Here is a 17895-nt window from a genome sequence, read left to right as displayed (position 1 = left end):
AGCACCAAAATTAATTTTCCTATCGCATATTGCCACAATGATTAATAAATTAAAATCTGAAATGATGTTTATGATTCTGTTTTTATATAGGAAAAGCAGAATATTTAAGAATTGAGCAAAAGTTGTTTGCAAATAATTGCTAGACAATTTGGATAAGTTATCATTGCAGCTCAAGGTAAAAAAAAATGTTAATTAAATTAGCATTATTTCACATTATGTATAGATAATTGTACCATCATTAAATTTTTATTAGCCAGAACATGAAAGTATCTGTAAAACATGGGGATAGGTATACTGACCTAGAAACCAGATGAGTCTTCATTAGATACACCCGATGTATTGTAGAGAAGAAAACATGTTTATTAAAGAAATATGCCACAAGATCTTTGAGATTGAATTGCAAATTAATGTATAGTTTTTATATAGTATGGAGCAGAACGTGCTTTTTCTTGTTTTCATTCCTTAGAATTTTAAGTGTAGAAACTGCTCCTGAAACTGTGGTGTGGGAATCACCTGGGACTAAAGACATCAATTCCAAGATAGGGGCTGAAGGAGAAATACTTTGAAGTGACAGATGATAAGTAGAAGTTCTGGATATAAACTCTTGAAATTGTTTCCTAAGAACAGCAGGGACTCACAAACAGAACTCTTAAAAAGTACCACTATTAAAACAATTAAACCCTTGCCCATCTACACATGGACATATAGCTATATATCTTTCAAATTTAATCAGTTTATGTCTTCCTGCTGAAAAAATAAGGTGATAATGTGTGGCAGTTTTTAAGTTTTGATGAAAGTACTCTTCCTATAAAGAATCATTCTGCCCTATGACCCAGCAATTGCACTATTGGGTATTTACCCTAAAGATACAAATGTAGTGATCCAAAGGGACACATGCACCCGAATGTTTATAGCAGCAATGTCCACAATAGCGAAACTATGGAAAGAACCTAGATGTCCATCAACAGATGAATGGATCAAGAAGATGTGGTATATATACACAATGGAATACTATGCAGCCATCAAAAGAAATGAAATCTTGCCATTTGCAACAACGTGGATGGAACTAGAGCGTATCATGCTTAGTGAAATAAGTCAAGCAGAGAAAGACAACTATCATATGATCTCCCTGATATGAGGAAGTGGTGATGCAACATGGAGGCTTAAGTGGGTAGAAGAAGAATAAATGAAACAAGATGGGATTGGGAGGGAGACAAACCATAAGTGACTCTTAATCTCACAAAACAAACTGAGGGTTGCCGGGGGGAGGGGGTTTGGGAGAAGGGGGTGGGATTATGGACATTGGGGAGGGTATGTGCTTTGGTGAGTGCTGTGAAGTGTGTAAACCTGGTGATTCACAGACCTGTACCCCTGGGGATAAAAATATATGTTTATAAAAAATAAAAAATAAAAAAAAAATAAATAAATAAATAAATAAATTAAAAAAAAAAAAAGAATCATTCTTAGAGAACAGCTTGTCCTCAGAGACTTGAGCTAAGAAGTATTTTTTTTTTTTTTACCATGTACTCAGACGAGCCCATTCACTTGGAAATATTTAAATGATATAAATTCATTAACTCTAGAGGTTGACAATTTCATGGAAATGAATTCAATCTTTGAATGTATTGAGGAAATTCAGTAGAGACTTTTGGTGGTATCATTTTTATTTCAGATTTTGTTGAGGGTGATTGGGAGTGTGTGTCTATGTACATATCATTAGATGGTTCTTCATGAATAAGCTTTTTGAATGTGTGAAAAACACTTAAATGGGAGTCAGATTTGGTAACACTGTAGAAAGAAATACATGTCATCAATCATTCTAAAACTTATACTTCACCAGAATCCTGTCTTAGAATAGAACCACAAACAATAATTCATTTTTCTTCCCCTATTCATATAATTACATTTTTATTGAGTGGATTCAAATTCATTGCATTGATCTGAAATGAATACCAACTGCCTACAGATCCCCATGTATTTAAAACTCAGCTAAAGCAAGGCTGTTAGACTGGGAAAAGGCAGACCACTTCCACCCTTCTACTGCAGGGGCATTAAACTAGACAAAGTAGCAATTATACTAAAGCAGTTATAAGTCCAAAGTCCTATATATTTAACTATCTGCTCTGAGGGGAATGTTAACTGGTGGGCACTCAGGAAATGAATATTCCTTTTGAAATCTCATAATAATAATATCACAAGGAAACTCAGGAGTCATCCGATTCTCAAAACAGACAGTAAGCCAACAAAGCAAGGCACCAACAGGCCTTTCTGAACCCCTTTTAGAGTTCCTGTATCCCAACATCTTCTAAACCCTAAAATAGTGTGCTGGCTTAATCATTAGTTAGGATTAGACATAACATTCATTCATTTACTTATTCATGCAAGATGCAATAATTGATTACCTGTCATATGTAAATATTCAGTACTTGACCTACGTAAAACATTCTGGTAAGTGTTCAGGCAGGACAGTGAATTAAGGGCACAGTGAATTAAACCTCACTGACCCAAATGTATGTAATAATATGTCAACTGAAAACCATATTACTTTAATATTAATATTCTTGAATGATAGATCTGGCCATTTAATTTCCCTATCCAAAAAACTCCCAGTGATCACCTCTACAAGCCCTGCCACAAGCAGTTACTGGGAAAAGAAAGTCTAACTTTTATTTAATGATGTCATGTCTAGCATCTTACTTCCAGGCATTTATTTTCTATTATTCCTCTTCAACTTCTCATTGGTATTACCCACACTGTACAGAGTACTTGGCTAACTGGTGTTGGAATCTTAAAGTATTGGTCTAAAATGCCAATTCTGCTATTTTGTAGCCAGTGATTCTTGGACAACTTACTTTGCTTCATCTTATAAAATTATACCTAACTCATAAGATTGTTGCAAGATCAAATAAGGAAACACATAAAGAAGAATGGCTAGCATGGGAGAGATGCACTGTATAGCACAGTGCTGGATGTAGTGTTTATTATGAATAAGTGGACAGTTATAAGTATGAATTGAGCCCATATGACTGGGGTTCAAGCTTTGCTTCTGCCATTCACTAGCTACGTGTACTTGCATGAATTATCTACTATCTTTAAAGCTCATTTTTAAAGTGGGAAAATTACAGTACTTATCTCAAAGATTTATTGATAGCATTAAGTTAAATGAAACATAGAAAAAATCAAAATCTTGTCTGATACGTAGAACACAAGAAATACTATTTAAAACACATATTGTATATAAAGTACATAATCGTTATGACTATAATTACTATTGTCATTTTATCCTAATACATATTGTACATTCAGGTCTTCATGCTTTTCTACATATAGTTTCTTCGCTTAGAATATACTGACCTTCTTTCACTATCTTATTCATGGCTCAAAGTTTTGAGCCTCTGTGAGCCCTAGCTAGACATGAGTTATCTTTTCTAACCTCCTTAAGTACTTTATCCAGAGGACCTTTCTTATGACATGTTTCAGTTCTTATTTTGTTGCATAGAAATTGTCAATATTACTTATGGGATATTTCAGACATACTGAAAGCTATAAAGAATAACAAAATGAACACCTGTGTTCCCACTGCCCAACTAAAGAAATACAACTACTGTCCATCAAGGGACACTGTAACAACAGAGAACATAGGAAAAGACAAACCACAGACTAGGAGAAAATATTTGCAACTCTCACAGTCATCTGAAGCTGCTATATATCCCTCCTGACTAGTGTTGTCCTATAAAATACAGGATAACCAGTTAAATTTGAATTTCAGATAAACAGCAATAATTTTTTTAGTGTAAGTATGTACCAAATACTGCAGTCTGCTAGGTAAGCTCTCTCATAAATTTGTCATTCATCATTTCCCTGAATTTCTTTACACTTTTACTGTGTGTATCTTTAACTACCACAAGATATTTTTACATGTTTTAGATGATAAATGGTGTATACTATATGTATTTTCTGCACCTGGCTTCCTTTTTCTCAGAATTTTTTTGTGAGATTGTGCCATGTTTATGGATATTTGGGTTATTTCTATTGTTTTCCTTTATAAACAGTGCTAGAATGAAAGTTTCTAAATTATACTGAATTCTTCCATTAGCCCTTTCTGGTCCCCCCTTCTGCTGTGTACCCTGGTAGTGTGACATTTAGTGACAAGAGACTTCCATACTCTGACCTGTGTGGTTAGCTAGGTCAATGAAAAACATTCAGATGTTGTCAGAGGACAAAAGGAGAGGGAGTCTGGCTTAGTTGTACCTCAGGCTCCTTCTTCCCACCTGAGTTCCTTCATTTGGCTCCCTTTTCGGTTCTTCTTTGAGAACCACAGCTCCTGTGGGACAACTTTCTCTTAGAGTCATCACACTTGCTTCTGGTTCTAGTAGTAACCTCTCCGCATCTTCCACCCCAGAGCTAGTGGTGACCCCCTGCTAAAATTTGTCTTGGGATACTACAGTTCTTTGTAGATTTTTTCAAACCCAGCTCAAAATTTTGTAGATGATCTCTTTACGAAATTGTCCTTTAATTACCCAGTTTGAAGGCACTGCCGTTTCCATCTAGAACACTAATTAATACAGGCATAAGCCTAGGAATGGAATTTCTTTTTGAAATTATCTGTCAAATGGGAAACTTATCTTGATAATACCAAGCTGCTCTCCATAGAGATTGCACCAGTTTACATTTCTACCAGAAGCATATATGAATTTGCATAGCATTACATTCTAATACTATTAGCAGATTTTAAAAATTTTGTAGAACTAATCTTTACTGTATCTCATGGTTTCAATTCATATTTCTCTGATGATTATTGAGTTAGAGTAACTTTTCATGTTTTATTGGCGATTCAGTTTCCGTTCATTACCTGATCATATTTTACCCTCATTTTCTAATGTCCATTTGGGTTTTTCTTATTTATTTTTGACTGTCCTTTACATGTTCAGGATTTTATTACTATGTCAATATTATCCATTGAAAATATCTTCTTACATTCTGTGACCTCTATTTTCACTGTAATACAATAGTAGCTTTTGATGCCCAGAATTTTTACATATTAATGTAGTCAAATTGATAAGGCTTTCTTTCATGGTTTGTACTTTTTGTTGTAGTATAGATATTTATGTATATGGTTTACCTCCCCTAAAGACTATAAGTTCTGTGTGGGCAGAATAAATATAAAATTATCTGATTCAACTTTATGTCCCTCAAAGAACTTTGCTTCATGCTTTGTACATGGAAGGCATAGAGTGCAGAAAAATATTGTTCAAAGAATGAGTGAAAATGAATCCCCCCACATCTCCCCAATTCTCAGTAAAAAAATTAATACCAGGATTCTATTTAGAAAATTCCCAAACTGCTATAAGTTCTTTACTATCCTGAAATACCCCCAAAGATAATGGAAACAGGAAAGAATATATTCGTGGAAAAAAAAAATTCTTCCTCTCCTACTTTTTAAAAGATTTATTTATTTGAGAGAGAAAGAAGCAGAGGGAGAGAGAGAAGCTCAGAAAGATTCCACAGAGTTTGGAGTCCAACATGGGGCTCCACCTGGGGATCGATCCCAGGTCCTGAGATCATGACCTGAGTTGAAACTGAGAGTCAGATAGATGTTGAACCAACTACACCCATCCCTGGCACCCCTCTTCCTCTACCATTTTAATGGGAATAAGTGTGATTCCTCTGGAAGACACTTTTGAAAATGTTCATTGATTTGGAATAAAAATGTGTGTATAATACTCCCCAGTATACCTAAAGAGATGATCGTTTCGAATATAAATAAATGCATGCATATTTTTCCACAATATATTCTCTCTCTCTCTCTCTCTTTTTTTTTTTTTTAAACTTGACTTTGCAAAATAACTTTTGTCGTACAAGGTCGAGAAATCTTGGCTTGGTTAAAACAGTGAGACACCTCAGGTCTTTGTGAATGAACAGCAATCATATGACATAGATCTGGCATTTCCCCAATCTAGTTGAATATCAGAATTTGGAAATTTGATAAACAAGGCCCTAAATCCAGAAATCACAGGTTAGCAAATAGTTAGGATGGGTGTTGGGTATGCTGGGCATGATGTTCCCCACCTCATTCTCTTTCTCATGTCAAGGAATAGTTTTATTAGGATTCAAATACCCGCCTACTCAAGAGATCTCATTCTCACTTGAGGTGTATTAACTGCCCTGACAAGTAAAAAATATCCTCAGGTAGGTGCTTTGTCTTCTTCCCACTTGACAGACACATTCCATGTTCTCTTCCTATGATCCCTATGATGCCAGCTCTCAGAGGACATCAAGAATGAATACCTCAGCTCTTGCCCTTCACAGATTATCTGCCACTCAATTTTAAATCTGGAATTAATCAATGATATGGCATTGATTCACAGGAGGGATATATACCAGAGAGAATATTCTGAAGGAAGCATTTGTGAAATTGTGGCATAATTAAAGAGATAATCTATTAGGATTTCATCAATATGGATAACCCCTCATACACAACCACACAATTAGCACGATCATAACATTCATTTTAACAAGTTTTCCTTTAGGCAAAACAACTTTTAAAAAGAATAATTATAGTAGCCTGATGACGATAGCCTGTGACCTCTGCTTTCTAGCATAGGGAACATTCTCTAGGAGTGTTTCAATCTCAGACTGACTCATTGAACAGCTTGAAAATTTTTCACTCATGAGGTGCAGGGTTATAGCTCCTTCAGAGAGGCAAGTCATTTATTTGACACTTCAGGGGTAAATTAGCAATGGAGCTAAGTAGCTTTTTAATTGTGGGCAGAATTTCTTCTTTTAGCATTACTCTGATCAACAAAACCACTTGCACACATTCTAGCATTGGCATGCTGACTTTGTTCAGAAGGCTGTCCTGATGCATTAGAGGAGGCAGCTGGGTGGCACAGTAAATGTGTCATTTGCTATTTAACATCTCTGTGACCTGGATTTAAATTCACAGTGGCACAAAATGCAACCTCAGTTCTCTCAGAAGGCTATTAAGTCATTCCCAGTAAGCCTTGTTGAGAATCTAAAACACTAAAGGGTTCTTTGCTGTGCAACACCCACTCTTGTTTGCAAAGATGGCAAAGTAGTTTATTTCTCTTAAAGGGATTGTTTCAGAGGAAAAAGATGGGCTTGACTAATCAACTGATGTGAATACATATTGTTGTTTATATTTTTAAAAATCTATCTACTGTGCTTTAGCCAGGATCTCAGGAAGACTCTAACTGTCCTGTGGGTGATTTTTAATCAAGCTGCTTTTCAAGAACATAAGTTTTGTTTTTTTTGTCTGTAGGGTAGATCAGAATAAAGTGAAAAGCTTGAAATAGATGTGTTTCCTTCCCTAAAAGCATCATTATCGACATTCTGCTATATAATATTGTGCATTCTGTTATATCTGAATGGCAGGATGAATTGCAGCTGTGCTTTTATAAATTCAGGCTGGAGTAAAACCGTGCTTTTCATTAAATTAATTCTAAAGGTATTTTTGTTTAAATATTCTATTTTGTTACTTCCTCCATACAGGGAAAATAATGCATTATTGATTTTTCTTGAATCAAAAATGTAATGTCTCTTTTATCTGTATTCTCTGCTCTTCCAACAATCCATTCAAATTTGTTCAATTTACAACAACAATGGATCAATAACTAAATTAATCAGGCTTACTCACTACCTAACTTTAACAGTCAAGCCTTCAAGCACAATTTTCTTAGTTCTGTGTTCCTCTGCCTTTTCCCTCCTCTGGTCTTTTCCAAGGATACTAGCCTCATTTGAACCTGGAAAGAAACATCATTTACTGAAAACAGTGCTCCTGTTTACTATAGCAGACAAGGTGCTAATTGTTTCTAATGACCTCAAATAAGCTTTTTTATTCATTAAGTATGCCATTCAGAAGGGTGGCAACCTTTTATTTTTGCCTTACAAGTATATCAAGTCAGAATGGCCCAATGCAAGGACTTTCAGTCATTTATAGAATTTACTCACATACTAATATTATTACAAACTAATTAGAGTATGAGACATACCACAACCTCCACCATCACTTGCTGAAGGTCTACCATGTGTACTAAACATATCAACATGGTCATTTTCAAATGTTTATATACAAGGTAATCACTTGAGGGTCTTTAATAAAGGTACATACATTGTTATCCTGCACAGAACTTAATTGAATTAAAATATCTGAAACAGTGATGTCCAAGGAAATATAATGTAAAACACACAGACAATTTAAATTTTCTGAAAGCCACATTAAGAAAGGAAAAAGAAACAAATGAAATTAATTTACATTTTTTAAAATATTTAAGCCAGTATATTCAATGGATTATTAGCATTGCAACATAGTCAATATTTAAATGTTACTAATGAGAATTTTAGATATTTTGTACTAAATCTTTGAAATCTGGTGAGCATTTCACACTTATAGAATATCATCAGTAAGCCTAAGCGTATACCAAGTGCTCAATAGACCCATATGGTTAGCAGACTCTGCAGTGCATAGCACGGTAGGTACTAAAGAGTAGATCTCTGGGATCTACATTTTAAGTAAGTACACAAATTACTTCTAAACCAGATAGTCATTGAGTCCTCTCTGAGGAAAATGCTAAGTCTTTTAGACAGCACAAAGATGTGAAGGAATAGATCTTCCTCCCAAGAAGTTCATTTTCCAGGGGAGTCATATGTATGTAGACACATGCATAAATAAGTATAACGCAAGCTGAAAGAGACAAGTGCACTGGGATTCACAGAAATGTGGGATTTTACAAGGGAAATGTTAGCTATGGGAATTAAAAAATGCTGAAAGGGAAAGATGGCATGTTGTCTGGATATGGTGGAGACACTGGGAATTGGTAGACATGAATTGAGTTTTCTCAGGTCCTGCAGCTGATTAGTAGTGAAATCAAGAGTTTATCCCGTTCCTCCAAAACTTCATGCCCCAGCCACCAATGTAGAGACCTGCTGATAATCAGATTCCATGACACGATACAGATTTCTGTTCCATTTTATTCCTTTGTATGCCTACACACTTCATTTTGAAGCTCAAATATATTTTAATTCACAGGAAGGCTATTCTTAAAATAATATATTATCATTAATTTGCACAGTAGAATTCTTGGGGCTTCCCAGTATTTCTGAGCATAGAGGGTTTCTTCCAAGTTTCTTTTTTCCAACCTGTACATCACTTGCATCTTCTAAAATGCTTCCAAATGCTTCTTAAATTTTAAGACACCAGAAATATGTTTAATCCTCAAGCTCTCTTCCTATTTATTTGTAAAGTTTTAATATTATTAGGTGGAATTATAATACTATAATTCACTTTAATTTCCTCTGTGCGCATGTAGAAAAAATTTTAAAGTATGCTCTTTCTATACATTAAGTAAAACAACAACAACAAACAAACACTGAAGAAAAAAACAATCTAAGGATCATAGATAGGGACACTTGGGTGGCTCGGTCTGTTAAGCATCTGCCTTTAGCTCAGGTCAAGTTCCCAGGGTCCTGGGATGAAACCCCATGTCAGGCTCCTTGCTCAGCAGGGAGTCTGCTTCTCTATCTGCCTGCCCCCCCCCCCCCCCCGTTTGTGTGCGCTCTCTGACACATAAATAAATAAAATCTTTAAAAATTTTTTTAAAAATGAAGCTCATAGATAAATCAGAAAAAAAACTTACTAGGGTTCAAAATCATTTAAGGGATACTACTTGAAACTACATAATATTACTTAATTAATAGTTAAACTGAAGGGCTCTTTCAACAATAACTCGAATCAGTTCAGCTTTTTATTATTAAATTTAAGCTCAAGTTCCCAATTAAAAGCTGTTCATGAGGTGAAAATATGATTAACTACAAATATAAAGCAGCATAATTTAAATTCTTAATTTAGTTAGTTCATGATGTATAGCAAAATGAAGCATTTAAGTAATTATTTATAAAATTACTTGGAGATAATTATGAGCCAACTAAGAGGTAATGTGGTCAAATTAAATTTAAATGAATATCTTAAACTTGTAATCTTTTTTCTTCAATGAGTCATTAGAACAAAGAATTTCTGTGTAAATATGAACTCTTGGCTCATTGTGTTGGATCCTGCTCCTTGCCACTCTGTTTAAATGTACAAAAAAACAGTCCATGTTTTAACAAGCAGTCTTTTCTGTTCTTTCTTTTTTTTTAAATTTTCTTCCATTTGATTGTTGCAAGACAGGGGACGGGACAAAAGGTTGACTAGTAGATTCAAAACTCTGAATACACATAATAGTATTTTTACATTAAAACATGTAATTGTTTCTTACAACAGAAGGAAAGTGAGATGCACACTACATGTGATTGTTTTTGTTTCGAGTTTTCCCTTAACCTGAGAGTGGTATCTTTTCTCCATTGTATGGGGGATGGTAGTGGAAAATGGTGAGAAGACAAGACTGTGAAAAACTGGATATTATCAAGTTCTTTTAAAATTATTTTCAGGAGATGTGAATACTGTGACTTCTAAGAATATAAGAAATACCAATATTTTCAGGTAACTATAACATTTATTCTTAATAAGTCCAATATTTTCTTGCTTTGTCTTATCTGCCTTAAAAAAATAACTTATATCTCCCTTGTTATTTAACAGACAAAGTCATCAATGCCCCCTTGAAAGTTAATTAACTTGGTCAAGGTTACCATATGTTACCTGGAGGTAAAGCAAATAATATTTATATGTTTAGACCCAGCTTTTTTATTGTATTTACAATGGGAAAAACTACTTAACATGTGGTATCTTTCAAGATGCTCTAAATTAGATTTCTCAATAGAGACTATTCAAATTGTCTTTGATATTTCAAAGATCTTTAGTAGAGGATGGTTAATTTCCTTAAAAGCGGGTAACAGGTAATTTCATTGAACCATATGAAATTGCTGGTATACAACCTTCAACCTACAAAAATGACAATGTAATATGGTTCAGACTAATAGTTTTCTGTATAGAAAAGCACAGCTCATTTGTTGAGTACAATTCACAGTACACTCTGAAGTAATAAGGATATCCATCTTCCTTCACTATTTATCAGTCCTTCTCACAGATGACAGCATTATCTCATAATCATACGGCCAAATATTTTGGAGAAAGCACATGTGGGGAAAAAATAAGTCAAAGTTTCATTTCAACACATATATCTTTTATTTGGAATGTAAAAGATGTAACACATTCAGATAAGTCTGTTTTTGCTAATTCAACTTCTCCAACCACAGTTTTATAATTAGTTAGAAAATTAATGATGCTTTCCACTTAGACATATCCAAATTGCACTGAAGATGTTTTAGGATTAGATTGTTGATGTTTGTTTTTAGCCAACAATGATGAAATTATATAAAGTATTAATGGAGAGTCCATAGCAGAATTGTAAGAGTGAACACAGGTGCCTACACTGTGTTTTTCCTAATACCAAATAAAAATTAAGTACTCAAAAGTATAACTGAAAAGTCCAAAAACTATATTTAAAGAGATTTGATTACACACCACACAAAAAGGTTGAGTAAAGATTAACTATAAAGGTATCTAATATTTTATCACCATACAATACTGAACTATAAGCTAAAAATAATAGGTCAAGATGACTGTTTTATGTGTTATTTGGGAATAAGAATGACATAGCCTTATGCAACTCTATTATCTATCCCTCCCTCTTTCCTGTGCAATGATAGCTGAAGAGAATATGATATATTTTACTTCGTCATTTTTTAGAGGCCATTACTTATTCATTTTTCATATGTCTTTCATGATCTGGAATAGCATCCTATAAGTCATGCTTTTCCAGGAATTTATTGTGGATGAATTCATCAAAAGATAAATATGTTTTTTGATGTAAAATATGTTTTGTATCATTGGAAATTATGTTAAGCTAAAGTGACCTTGGATAACACAGGTTTTCTTTTTCTATCTACAGATGGATTACAGGTTAAAGAAATGTGATAATATTTATTATCACATTATATATATAATATATAAAATATATATATTATATATAATATATAGTATATATAATATATATAAAATATATATCACATTATATATATAATGTCATAATATTTATTTATCAAAGGACTGTTTAATATTTTCCAAATATTAGGTGTATAGAATATATATATTCAGAATATATATATTTTTAATATATCTGTATATAAAATAATATATATAGAATATAATTTTTGATAGAATACATTCCCCCATTTGAACTCTATCTTATCATGGAACACCGATGCGGGCAATATATTTTATTCTTGCTACATCTTTATGGAGATATGTTGAAACTTAAGTATATCAATTACAATTGTATGTTTTAATATTGCTTGAGAATAATCAATCAACACTCTCCTGGTGCTCTTTTGGCCTACTTATATTAAGACGAGATGTCAGATTCCATAGGGAGTATCACTCTCAACGGGGAAAAGATGACACCCTTCCCATTGAGATCACGAAGAGGACAAGAATGCCCACTCTCACCACTGTTGTTCATCATGGTACTAGAAGTCCCAGCAACAGCAATCAAACAACAAAAAGAAATAAAAGTTATCCAAATTGGCAAAGAAGTCAAACTCTCTTTGCAGATGACATGATACTTTATATCGAAAACCCAAAAGACTCCACCCCCAAACTACAAGAATTCATACAGCAATTCTGTAGTATGGTAAGATACAAAATTAATGAGCAGAAATCAGTTGCTTTCTCATACACCAACAATGAAAATACAGAAAGGGAAATTAGAGAATTGATTCCATTTACTATACCACCAAGAACTATAAGATACCTTGGAATAAACCTAACCAAAGAGGAAAAGGGTCTATACTTGAGGAACTACAAAACACTCATGAAAGAAACTGAAGAAGTCACAAAAAGATGGAAAAGCATTTCATGCTCATGGATCAGAAGAATAAACATTGTTAAAATGTCTATACTGCCCAGAGCAACCTATACTTTCAATGCCATCCCAATCAAAATCCCACTGGCATTTTTCAAAGTGCTGGAACAAACAATTCTAAAATTTCTATGGAACCAGAAAAGACCCCAAATTACTAAGAAAAAGTTGAAAAAAAAAAAAAAAGCTGGGGGCATCACATTGCCTGATTTCAAACTTTACTACAAAGCTGTGATCACCAAGACAGCATGGTACTGGCACAAAAACAGACACATAGACCAGTGGAACAGAGTAGAGAGCCCAGATGGACCCACAACTCTATGGTCAAATAATCTTCAACAAAGCAGGAAAAAATATCCAGTGGAAAAAAAAGACAGTCTCTTTAATACACGGTGCTGGGAAAATTGGACAGTTATTTATAGAAGAATGAAATTCGACCATTCTCTTACACCATACACAAGGATAAACTCAAAATGGCTAGAAGACCTCAACGTGAGGCAGGAATCTATCAAAACCCTAGAGGAGAACATAGGCAGTAACCTCTTCAACATGGGCCACAGCAACTTCTTTCAAGTCATGTCTCTGAAAGCAAAGGAAACAAAAGTGAAAATGAACTATTGAGACTTCATCAAGATCAAAAGCTTCTGCATAGTCAACAGAAGTTGACAGACTTTCTCAAAAGTCAACAAAACAAAGAGGCAACCCACAGAATGGGAGAAGATATTCATAAATGACACTATAGACAAAGTGCTGATATCCAAGATCTATAAAGAACTCCTCAAATGGGAGAGGGGGAATTAGGTAATGAGGTCAAGCAAGGAGGTCAGCTCCTAGAGTATGTAGTAGGCCAGGGCAGATTTCAATGGAATTCAAAGTGAAATGGAAAATAATCAACATTAGAATTCAGGTTTTTTGTGTTTCTTTTGCTTTGTTTTGTTTTTACTGATGACATATTTTCATGAGGTTGTCTCTGTAAGGAATTCCTAGTCCTCTCCAAGCTCTCCTACCTATCTGCCCCTGAATCTATCCTAGGAGGCCTCTGGTACCCTTGTCCTACCAGTAAGACTTTGAAACAGTCTTCCATAGAATAGCTTGAAGGTCTTAGAGTCCATCTAATGTAATTTTCAATGATTAAAAAGCATATTTTACATAAAAAATATATTCAGATAAAGCTAAGCAGCTGGGTGGCTCAATGGGTTAAGTGTCTCCGTATTTTTGTAATACTGTCAGATAGCAACATCCCATCCCTTCATTCAGTGAGAGAGCCATTCTAAGGCATTTCTTTCCAAAACTCTTGGATTCATTCACTTTCTATGTCCTCCAGGTCTCTGCTATATAGAAAGCAGGGAGAGAAATTCTTTGTGATTTGGCCATTAGACAGAAATGTGCTAGCTTCCGTATTCTTGCTAAACCAGTGTCCGTAGGGCAGGCAAATTACACTTACACCCATAAAGTCCCATGGACAATTGTTCCATTTCTACCTATGATATTGGTCCTGCCCTGCTCCTGGAAGAGACTGCCTTGTTCCCCATTCTCAATCCCTCCTTAACATTTGAAGCTGCATGGAATTGGCCCCAAGTTGTTCTGCTGAATTTCATTTTTCTCATTATCTCTTTGGGGGCTCTTATTTTTTCCTTTTCTGTTTCTTCTTGTCTCTACATTCTGGGTACTTAGAATAGAAGGCTGCCCACAAAAGTATATGATTTAACTCTCCACAGACAGTTAAGCAAATTCCCAAGGTCAACCTGTTAGTTGCTACTGGTCAACTCAGTAAATCATAAGTGCTTTATTAAAAATGAGGTTATCTTTTAATGTCATGATAACATGCATTAATGGAGGGAAGTATCTGAAATAAAAAATATAAGTAGTAATGTAAAATTTCATCTCTAAAAAAAAGTTCTGCTTAATTCATTTTAGGAGTCTGATTAAGAGTTACTGAATGACATGGAGAATATGAGTAATATTTAAAACAAAAGTTTCAACATATTTCTTATTCAAGTGCTAGATTCTCCATTTTAGTCTAATTAAATATATAGATGTTTCCATATGTATCTTTTGAGAAATATAATTTAGTTGATTATACGTAAGATAGTAAAAGAACTATTAAAATTATCCATTTTGGATGGGAGGTATTTAAACTATTGATAGGAGATGAAAGCGCCCATAAAGTATTATACATAGTGAGTCTGAGCTTATTTAAAAATGCAGTGTCAGGGCACTTGGGTGGCTCATTGGGTTAAGTGTCTGTCTTTGGCTGGCGTAATGACTCCAGGGTCCTGAAATCAAGTCCTGCATTGTGATCCCTGCTCAGCGGGGAGCCTGTTTCTCTTTCTCCTCCCTGCTCATGTTTTCTCCCCCTCTCCCTCTCTTTCTCTCTCAAATAAATAAAATCTTGAAAAATAAACTAACAAAATAAATACAAATAAAAATGCAGTGTCAGCAGAGTTTTTGTAGTGATTTGTGATACTTCTTGCTAAGACAAATGTGTACATTTTATTTATTTATTTATTTACTATAAACTGATTTGCCGCATATAGAAATGGTATTTTTTATAAGCTTTGTTAACTAACACAAGCGAGTTTATATCCCTTTAATTATGTTTGTTTAGCAACAAGACTTAAGAAATAAATTATACTAGGTCCCATATCCAGTATTTTAAGTTGCCATGAGTTTTTGAATGTGGTGGAAATTTATCATACTATGTATTTTTTTTTTTTACCTTAGCCTCAAAACTTGTAAGTACTAAAACAGGACAAAAATGTATTTTATTCTCTAATTAACAAAACTAGATGCTTATTTTGTCAGTCAGTGAATTATAACGCATTAGGCATAAATCAATGAGGGACTACTTAAACTTGCACCTTGTAATCAGAGCTACAAATTTTGGCAGCAGGTCACACAATCCAGTGCTAAATGTGCCGCATTATTTTATTCCAGGAACATATTAACAAAATGTACAACTGTTTTGACTTGGTAGATGATCTAACAACATCCCGGTAAAAAGCCTTTGTCCATTTTTTACAGAAATGTCTTTTCCTTGATGATAAATGTATTTTGTAATTTTCATGATGAATCAGTGGGAGAAATTAACTATACCCTTTTACCGCTTTATAATTCTAATCTCACTGCTTTGGAAATGCAGGCTCCAATTTAACATGAAGTGAGATCCTTTGTATATATTGTTCCTGAATTTCTTTATTCTTTTTGCTCATGATCCCCAATCCTGGCCAGCTTGCCCTTCCAGAACCTATAGTTTTTATGCCACGTGAAAAAAATATATATAAAATAGGGCGCCTGGGTGGCTCAGTGGGTTAAGCCGCTGCCTTCGGCTCAGGTCATGATCTCAGGGTCCTGGGATCGAGTCCCACATCGGGCTCTCTGCTCAGCGGGGAGCCTGCTTCCTCCTCTCTCTCTCTCTGCCTGTGTCTCTGCATACTTGTGATCTCTCTCTGTCAAATAAATAAATAAAATCTTTAAAAAAAAAAGAAAAAAATATATATAAAATAAGATAATTACCTATGACATGATTTTATGACTGCTTTAGATGACTCATTTATCTTGACTTGTATTTCTATTCCAGGTACAGAGTACACATGAATAAAAAGTGGGTTCCGAAAATACAGAAATATTCTGAGTGAAAGTGAATGATACAGTAACATAAAAATTAGATTATATAACTCAAGACTGTACTTTGATGAAAATGCCTTTACTTTTTCTGTTTTCTGTATATGTTTCCATCAGTCACTATATATGTGCTGTCTTATGCTGGTTTGGTGTTCTGCTGTACACATTCTCCCTTATTTGATCACTATATTCCTTTCACCATTACTTGAACAACTTCCAGAATTGCTTAATCTCTCCTGAATTATTAATAGGCTCTCAAAAATGGGACCTCAATGTTTCAATCAATCATGATTTCCCACTCTTCCAGAATTATCACTGTCAGTTTTCTTTTTCAATTCCTTTCTCTGTCCCACAGACATGCAGGCTGAATACCTTCCTCCCATTCTTTCTAAAATTTGTCTAAATTTGTCTAAATTACAATCTACGTAGGCTCACTATCTACTTGGCTACCTATTCTCATTTGTTTTATATTTCACACCACTCTACCAATTCTGTGTTCATTTGCAGCCTAAGTTGCCTTGAGGTATCTAGAAAAAAAAATAATGAAGGATTCTGTTATTTTAAATAGTTCTTATGGAAATACAATTTTATACTTTCATGACACCCTGGCCAACTGACCAAAAATAAGTTTATTACCTTTTCACTAAATCTGTCCCTTGTTTACTTCTTCACCTTGACTAAGACTTTACAACTGACCCAAAGCAGCTTCCATAGCCATGGGGTAATATTCAGCTCTCACTTGTCTTCTGTCGCCAATGGCAAGTCACCCAGTTTTGTTTGCAGTGAGTCTTGGAAGCACTTCCACCAACTTATAATGGCCACACCCCAGTTCACATCCAGATATTTACAGAAGGTATCTAAGAAATCTACAAACTTCCTGCTTTTTTTTTCTTCTTCTATGCAGGCTTCTCTCCCTCACTATAGTCTCGCATGAATTTTAAATTGCAGGCATGGGGGGTCATTATTCCCTGGTCCCAATCGCTACCATAACCCTTTCAGTACAGTTTTGTGTCTCTTCTTTTACTGCAAGCCCCTTCTGCCTGAGACAATTTTCCCAATCTCTACCTTTTGAGCGCTCTTCTCATTCAAATTACTTCATCCTTGAAATTTCCCCAGTTTGAAAAAATTTTAGTCATCATTGTTAAATATTTCTTTTATCTCTTAGCACAGTAAAATCTTGTCTTTTTAATGTCCTTATCACAGCTATCCCACTCTATACTTTTGTATGTGCATTCCCACCATGAGATTATAAACTCCTTAAGGGTAAGGAAGATAATTTATGTTTTTAGCCTTCACAAATCTGGTAGAATGTATAATTGACACAGGTTGGTTCAGCTCAACCACAGATTCATCATGCATATTTCCCTTGAAATAATAACCCCCTTTTCCCCGAATC

General features: G+C 34.5%; 1 protein-coding gene across 1 annotated transcript in view; it reads right to left on the bottom strand.

Annotated features, from left to right (window-relative positions):
- LRP1B (LDL receptor related protein 1B) overlaps nucleotides 1-17895 on the bottom strand; it is a 2002169-nt gene that overhangs the window by 1803424 nt on the left and 180850 nt on the right. The window lies entirely within an intron of this gene.

The sequence above is a fragment of the Mustela nigripes genome, chromosome 3, assembly GCF_022355385.1.
Source record: "Mustela nigripes isolate SB6536 chromosome 3, MUSNIG.SB6536, whole genome shotgun sequence".
NCBI lineage: Eukaryota > Metazoa > Chordata > Mammalia > Carnivora > Mustelidae > Mustela > Mustela nigripes.
Note: the sequence above shows the minus strand (reverse complement) of the source record. Positions and strands in the feature narration are given on the sequence as shown.